An 8,200-nucleotide genomic window follows, 5' to 3' on the forward strand; every position below is an offset into this window, starting at 1 on the left:
GTGGAGGATGAAAGTTACTACCTGCACTGAAGATGTAAAAGAACCAAAATCAAAACAGCAAACAAGATGGTATTGATGTATACAGAGCAGAAACTACTAGAGAAAAAGAAAAGTAAGTAAAGCAGTACAATTTGAAACATGCTATTATTGCCACTTTCAACTTTTGACAAGTGATAAAGTATAAAGTAAATAAAAACATAGAACATTCTAATAGATTTAATAGTAAATTCTAATAGATTTATAATTGATACTTCATCCCTTAAAAATTTCTCATCCTTTTCATTTTTCTTAAAATGTTGATCAAATTGATGATAAAATAGACCACATGGAAATCCCAATAAATTCCCCCAATGGAGAAACATACAGGTCATATTTTAGATTAACCCTTTCATAAAAACCTCAAAACTAAACAACAGTACTCAACAACTATTGCAAATTAAATATCCTCTAAGGAACTCTTGAATCAAAGATGAAATTCATTTATTTTTTTATTTTTTTAAAGATTTTATTTATTTTTGAGAGACACGGAGCGAGAGAGGCAGAGATATAGGCAGAGAGAGAAGCAGGCTCCATGCAGGAAGCCTGATGTGGGACTCGATCCTGGGACTCCAGGATCATGCCCTGGGCCGAAGGCAGGCACTCAATCGCTGAGCCACCCAGGTGTCCCCAAAGATGAAATTTAAATGAAAATTTCAGGACTCATATTTCTGGCAATGATGCAGAAGCCATATCCTAAAAAGCTTCACTTACAACATACATTTCTATGAGGATCAAATAGAGCAAACCATTTTTAACGCGTTTACTATAAGGTAAGGGAAACTCCAGGGATTAAAAACCAAAGAGTTAAAAAACAGATTGGGAAATATATTGAAGTCTGTAATTCCCCTGCAGAAGAATTCCAGAAAGCCAGGAAGCTTTCCCAGGAGACCAGGCCTTGGCTCTATGTAGGCAAAGAGAAAGAAGGCTATATGTGAAGTCCGTGAACACTTTTGGAAATTAAAGGAATTAAAATATAGTAAAAGAGTAGATGAAAAAAAGCAAACAACAAAAAACAGCAACCAAAAAAAGTTTCTTGTAAAGAAATATAGAAGACAAAATTATCTGTTTTGGCTATTGTACTTACAGTGGGCAAACCAGGAACAAAAAGTTTACACTGAGAAAGTGTAACTGTCTTGGTTTGTAGTTCAAATTTACACTACTCCTCTGTTTTAGGGAACCACAAGCAGAGACATGAACTTAAGTTGATCTGAAAGCAAACAAAATATAACACGTGTAGCAAAAGACAAGTAAAATGGAACGGAAAGAAAAGACAAAATAAACAGCATGAAATAAGATGCTTCATATACATGGTCAAACAAATATATAAGCTTTGAAGAAGGTTAGATCCCAGGCTAGGTGAAAATTCCCCAGAAAAAGTCCACTGAATATTAATTCACAGTTAAAATTAAAACACACAAAGAAATTAGCCACAGTGGATTAGAATGACTGCAACACAGAGACTATGAGAAAGAAGTGTATGTGTTAAGAGGAACAAATAGTCTTTATGAGGAAACAGAATTTGTAGTAAAAAATAAAATCAAGCATATTTGTCATGAAAGTTTTAATTGAACCAATAGGGCTTTTAGAAGAGAATGGAATCAATGAAGTAAAGGATATATTTAAAGATCAAGTCTAGGGACACCTGAGTGGCTCAGTGGTTGAGGGTCTGCCTTTGGCTCGGATTGTGATCCTGGAGTCCCAGGATCAAGTCCCATATCGAGTTTCCTGCATGGGGCCTGCTTCTCACTCTGCCTGTGTCTCTGCCTCACTCTCTGTGTGTCTCTTGTGAATGGATAAATAAAGTCTTTAAAAACAAAAAAGATCTAGTCTAAGATTTTTAATAATTGATTAAAGACATGAATTACTGAATTCCAGAAGTGTAAGTGGAATCTTAAGCAGTTAAAAGGAAGATAAGATCAATTTCTAAATGCATTACAGTTTTCTACAGATCACCAAAGGTAAAGAGATCTTTAAAAGGCCATAGAATAACGAAGCTAAGTGTGAATAAAATCGGAAACAGATTTTGTGACAGTGAAAGCCAGAAAAGAGCAGAAGGGTATTTTCAAAGTGCGGAGCAAAAATGACCCAGATTTTTTACTTTTTTTCCAAGAATAAGAGTAAAAAAATTAGGACAAATAAATACTGAGTTTATTCTTACACTCATTAAAGGAACTTGGAAATGATGTAATTCAGAAGGGAAATTATCCCAGAAAGAGTGTGAGTTGCAACATTAAGTGGGCAAAGAAATTAAAATGTTAAACACACGAGTAAATATAAACAAACATTGAACATATAAAACAATAATGACTACACATTGGAATAAATAAACAGACATAAAATGTGCTACAAATGATAGCATGAAAGATGAGATGGAAATGATCTGAGTTAAAAGTAGAAACAGTTCCAAATATAGAAATAATCACTATAAATGTAAAAAGATCATTCTCAGCAGTGAAAATAAATAGGCTATATTTTAAAAAATCTGCTATCTGCAGTTTGTGCACAACAACTGAGAGTGTGGAAAAACGGCAAAAGAAAAAAGTACCCAGAAGATTAACCAAAAGAAACTCTTAAAGCTGTATTAATATCAACAAATTTCACTTTAAGACAAAAAAATAGAAATAAAAATAACTACTACCTAAAGATTAAACACTCAATTAATCAGGGTACCATGCATTTATTGGCCATTTCCCTGTGTGCAACTGGTGGTTCATATGCCTTTGCCTATTTTTTCTTGTGTTGTTTTTCTCTTAATTGTAGAAATTATTTTTTATGTTTTAAATATTAATCATTTGTAGTTAAATGCATTGCAAGTCTTTTCTCCCAGTATGTAATTGTCTTTGCAAACATTTGTATTGTATTTAGGGATTGGTTCAGTTTTCTCTCTGAACTAAACTTGAATGCAGCACTATGAACCTTGCCAAAATGAAATGGGATCCAAATGAGTTGAGTGATCCAAGACTTTCAGTGATGCCATGATTAACAAATGCATCATCTCCGGTTGATTGTTGGTAAAGTATCCAGTGAAACAAATGAGCAGAGAACCAAAGTGGCTACTGTGTTTAACTGTTGTGGTTCCAATGATGACCAAAACCACTCTGGAGTGAGATGGCTGCTCCTCAGTGCATTGAAATGCTTTCAGAAAGGAAATGATATCTTTAAATTCTCAAGTGATGTGAATTGCAGTCAAGTCACATTCAGAGAACCAGAGAAATTCAATGGTGGATCTAAACATCATCTCTTATTTCCTGAAGTTCTGTGATAATCTCCCTGAAAAACCAGAAACAAATTTAATTGTATGGGTTATAAATCCACAGTCTCTTCAAGTCTCTTCTATGAAGGTCAGGGCATTGATGGGGAAGAAGTGGACTCTGAGACTTGAAATAGGAGAATTGGGAAGTCTTGGATAATGTCAAGAAGGTTGAACAATTGAACACTCTGAACTTTCTTTCCTAATGGAAATAGCCCTCCCTCCTGTTTCGAGGAGATTAGCTTTCTCTTCCTAAGGATTGTAATAATATTTCCTAGTGTAGTTGCATACAAGGAATGCCTCTTCTTCTCAAGATTCATCCCAACCATCTGGTGTCAATTCTCAGCATGTTCCAAGGGGATACACTTAAAGTGACCTGGGAGGAAAGCTCTTGTATTCCAAAATGAATTGCAAAATGTTTATGAATAGATATGGCCAAATTTATTGATATGGGTGCATCTATCAAAGAATCTGAATATAATGTATTTAATGTGTCAGGTGAGAGGGGCTCTAACATCTTACCTGGTTTGTTGAGTAAAAATTTGTCTCTAGTAACTCAGTAAGGTTGAGATACCAGACCTTTCTTGATGTAAAACAGAGAAAAGAATTCAAGGACTTAGGGAAATAGGCAAGTTGAAATGGTTTTGTCATGTGCAACCAGTTCTTCCCTCATTGTTTTCTCTGTGAAAGCCCAAAATACTCCCTTCATTCAGTCACTGGGAACTTACATAAGTGAGAGAAACATCCATATGCTTAAAAGTGAGAATGTCTTCAACAGGCCAGATATTGTGTTGGGATATGCCATCATTAAGTTGGGCTCTTCATGAAGATAAATGCAACATTTAATGGCCAGACTAAGTGGAGATATTAGTGTAATGTACATCAGAAGTTTTGACCTACAGAAATCCTTAGCAGGAGCTAATCAACCTCATATGCAGCTTCGCAAAGCATTACTTGATCTAGAACAAAACAAATTCCAGTTAGTGGACTAAATTCATGATCTGAGTCAACATAATAGAGAATCGCGTCCTCTCCCCTAATTCCAGACCTAAGTCAGTTCACAGACCAAAAGCCTCTTTACTGAAGGAGAGTTTGGGCTCCCATTTAACACTGCCACAGGCATCTGCCCTTTTCTTCCTCCAAGCTTGTCAAAAGAGATCTGAGGCCGATTACCACAATGAATGTACTTTGGAGAAAATGAGGGATCTAAACTCTTGGGAACTGACACCAGTGTTTAGGGGCTCAAAATACCAATGTGAGGTTTATAATAGTCAAGTAATTAATGGAGTAATGTACCAAACTTGAGTCACCAAGTGCCCAATAGATCCACAGACTCATCCTGTGAATATTTCTCTACTTCCTGAATGTGTACTTAGAATGGGCACATTTGGCATCCAGCAGAACCCCTGCAATGGCCTTCTGATCCAGGAAGTGATGGTTATAATGGTAGGAAGGGTACATGGAAGCCTCTGAACTTGTCCTCTCTGTCAGGATATTGAACTGAAAATCCACTGTGTTTATGCTGGGAATTGCTGAAGTGAGTGCCACTATGAAAGGCTCAAAAGATATAGAGTGATGATGCTGTTCACATTCCCATTTATCTTCTCCTATTGGCCTGTGCAGAATGTGGTGGGTCTTTGAAAATAATTGCATTATTTGAAACTTTATCAGATGGTAACTCCAATTCCAGCTACTGTTCGAGGTACGGAACATTTTTCCTAAGAAATTGTGACCAACCATTATTTTGAAGAATCTGTTACAGGATGGGGTGGAATCAACATGAGATAGGAGTGAGTCTGAGACATGCAAAGCTGGGACTAAAGTGGACAATTTAGGTACTCTGTCAAGATCACAATAACATCTATTTTATTAAGTGAATAGCACCCCTATGGAAAATTGTATTTTCTATGATTTTTACAAGTGAAGCTGAGGGATTCTGTGCAGAAATCCTATGCAAAAGTCTCCTGTCCCCTTTCCTCCTTTCTCTCTCTCTTTTTAACTTTTTAAAATTTGAATGTAGTTGACACACAATATTGCATTAGTTTCAGCTGTACAGGTAGTGATTGGACAAGTTTATACGTTTACAAGTTTATATGCTTACCCCAAGTGTAATTACCACTTATCACTATACAATGCTATTGACTGTATTCCTGACAACCCCTTCATGCATTTTGCCATCCCCCACCTTCTCCCCTCTGATAACCATCAGTTAGTTCTCTGTATTTATAGGTCTGATTCTGATTTTTTGTTTGCTTGTTTTATTTGCTTTTTTAGATTGTATGGTATTTGTCTTTCTCAGTCTGACTTATTTCACTTAGCATAATACTTTCTGGATCCACCCATGTTGTTGCAAATGGCATGACCTCATCCTTTTTATGGCTATGTAATATTCCTTTGTAGATAAATACCACATCTTTATCCTTTCATCTATCAAAGACTCTTAGGTTGCTTCTATATCGTGTCTACCGTAAATAATGCTGCAATAAACAGTGGTGCATGTATCTGTTCAAATCAGTAGGGGTTTTGGGGGGAAGTAAATACCCAGTGGTGGAATTACTGGGTCACATGGTATTTCTAATTTTTTTAAAAGGTTTTATTTATTTATTCACAAGGATACAGAGGGAGGCGGGGACATAGGCAGAGGGAGAAGGAGGCTCCCTGAGGGGAACCTGATGCAGGACTCAATCTCCCGAGATCATGCCCTGAGCCAAAGGCAGATGCTTAACCACTGAGGCACCCAGGTGCCCCTATTTTTTAATTTTTAAAGTAACTTCCATACTGTTTTCCATAGTAGCTATACCAATTTACATTCCCATCAACAATGTATGAGGGTTCCTTTTTCTAACACACGTTATTTCTTGTCTTTTTGATTCTAGCCTTTATGGCAGGTATAATGTGATATGTCATTGTGGTTTTTGTTTGCATTGCTTACATTTTGTTGAGGATTAGTGATATTAAGCATCAGCTCTTTTTAGTGCTTTTATGTGCCATGACTTTAGTGTTCTTTGGTTTCCAGGAGTTGGATTTGTGGCGGGTTTTTTGTGTCACTGCCTTAAGATTACTGAGGCTTACATTGTCTGAATGAATATCCAGAAGTTTCTGGGAATTTATATTTCCTGGGTATGTCCATTTACCATTGACTGACATGTTATAGGCATATGAATGCCCTAGTTTCTTGACATAAGTCTTAGCTTACATGTCATTGTTCCCCATGGCTTCAAGTTGAAGGTACTTTAGGCAGGAGTTGGTCTGAGGCTAAATCCTTGCTGGGATGTTACACTTTTACTCTGTCCTCCATATTCCTACTCCCTTGGGAATACTTTTCCCTGGGTATACTTTCTTAATAAGTTTCTTGTGTATGAATCCTTATCTCACCATCTGCTTTTGGGGAAAAAACCTAAGATATTGTCAATGACCTGTTAGAAAATATAATGGAAAAAATAAATCCATTCATAATAAACCACGGAGAAAATGTAAAATACTTATAAATAACAATATGAATTAAATTATAAAATGTTGGTGAGCAATATGAAAAGGGAGAGACAGGCTGTGTAGTTTTGGGGGAAGATTAAATATATATATTATTTTTCTAAATTTATATAAAAAATTAAAGTCATCCTAAAGTTATTCTAAAACCATAAGTAAGAATTAACATGTAATGATTTCTATTCACCATATTGAGATTATCATGTCAAATTTTTATTAAAATTATTATATCAATTTTACTTCTGGTAAATATTGCAATATTTTGAAAACATACTTAGCATGGTTAAAGGTATTATTTATATTTTCTTTTTTTTTTTTTTTGTAATTCATGAGAGACACACAGAGAGAGAGGCAGAGACACAGGCAGAAGGAGAAGTAGGCTCCATACAGGGAGCCCAATGTGGGACTTGATCCCAGGTCTCCAGAATCATACCCTGGGCTGAAGGCAGCACTAAACTGCTGAGCCACCCAGGCTGCCCTAAAGGTATTATTTATAAAAGGAAAAATAAGATAACTTTAGAGAAAATGCCTCACCAAGAAAAATATCAAGAGAAGGATGAGCACTAATTATTTAATAATTGCAATGAGCTCTAATTATTTAATAATAACAATAACAGCAAATTCTCATTTAGTATTTTATACATGTATGTTTGTAGTGTACACATATATCTGTACATATATGTATAATCATTTAATCCTCACAACCTCTCTGTGAATTAAGTACAGAAATAGAAAGAAATCTGTGCAGAGATGGGTTAAGTAACTTGTTCAAATTCTTATAGGTAGGAATTGGTAGAGCTGGAATTTAAACCTAGTTATTTTTGATCCAGATTCCATGTTCTTAACCATTCTCCTTTTTAAAAAAGATTTATGTATTTATTTTGAGATGAAGAGAGAGAGCAAGCAGGGAAGGGGAAGGGCAGAGAAAAAGAACCTTTTAAGCAGACTCTGCACTGAGTCAGGAGCCTGAAGTGGAAAGTGGGGCTCAGTCCCACAATCCATGAGGTTGTGACCTAAGGGGAAACCAAGAGTTAGATGCTTAACTGACTGAGCCAGTCAGGCACCCCTTAACTACTTTTCTTTGCATGCATATAAGTAACAATATATTGCCAAAGAGAACAAAAAAATTAAGACCAATTACAAACAGGCCATCTTGTCACTTGGAAAATGCATATCTACCAAAAGAGGTGATTCAAAATTGTTTTGAGCAATGACAATTATGGAAAATATTGTGTATCTGCTCAAAGTGGTTATCTCGAGTAATAGCACTCAATGGATGTAGGAATGAAGCTCAATCAGATTATAGTTCCTGTGTTTATTAAAACCATCTGTCTCAGGATCATGTGCCAGTTATCTCCATGTCTTCAACAGCCATCCCTGTGTGATTGGTCCTCAATCTGCATCTTAAAAACTGAAATGACAGTT

This window comes from Canis lupus, chromosome 29, assembly GCF_011100685.1.
Source record: "Canis lupus familiaris isolate Mischka breed German Shepherd chromosome 29, alternate assembly UU_Cfam_GSD_1.0, whole genome shotgun sequence".
Lineage (NCBI taxonomy): Eukaryota > Metazoa > Chordata > Mammalia > Carnivora > Canidae > Canis > Canis lupus.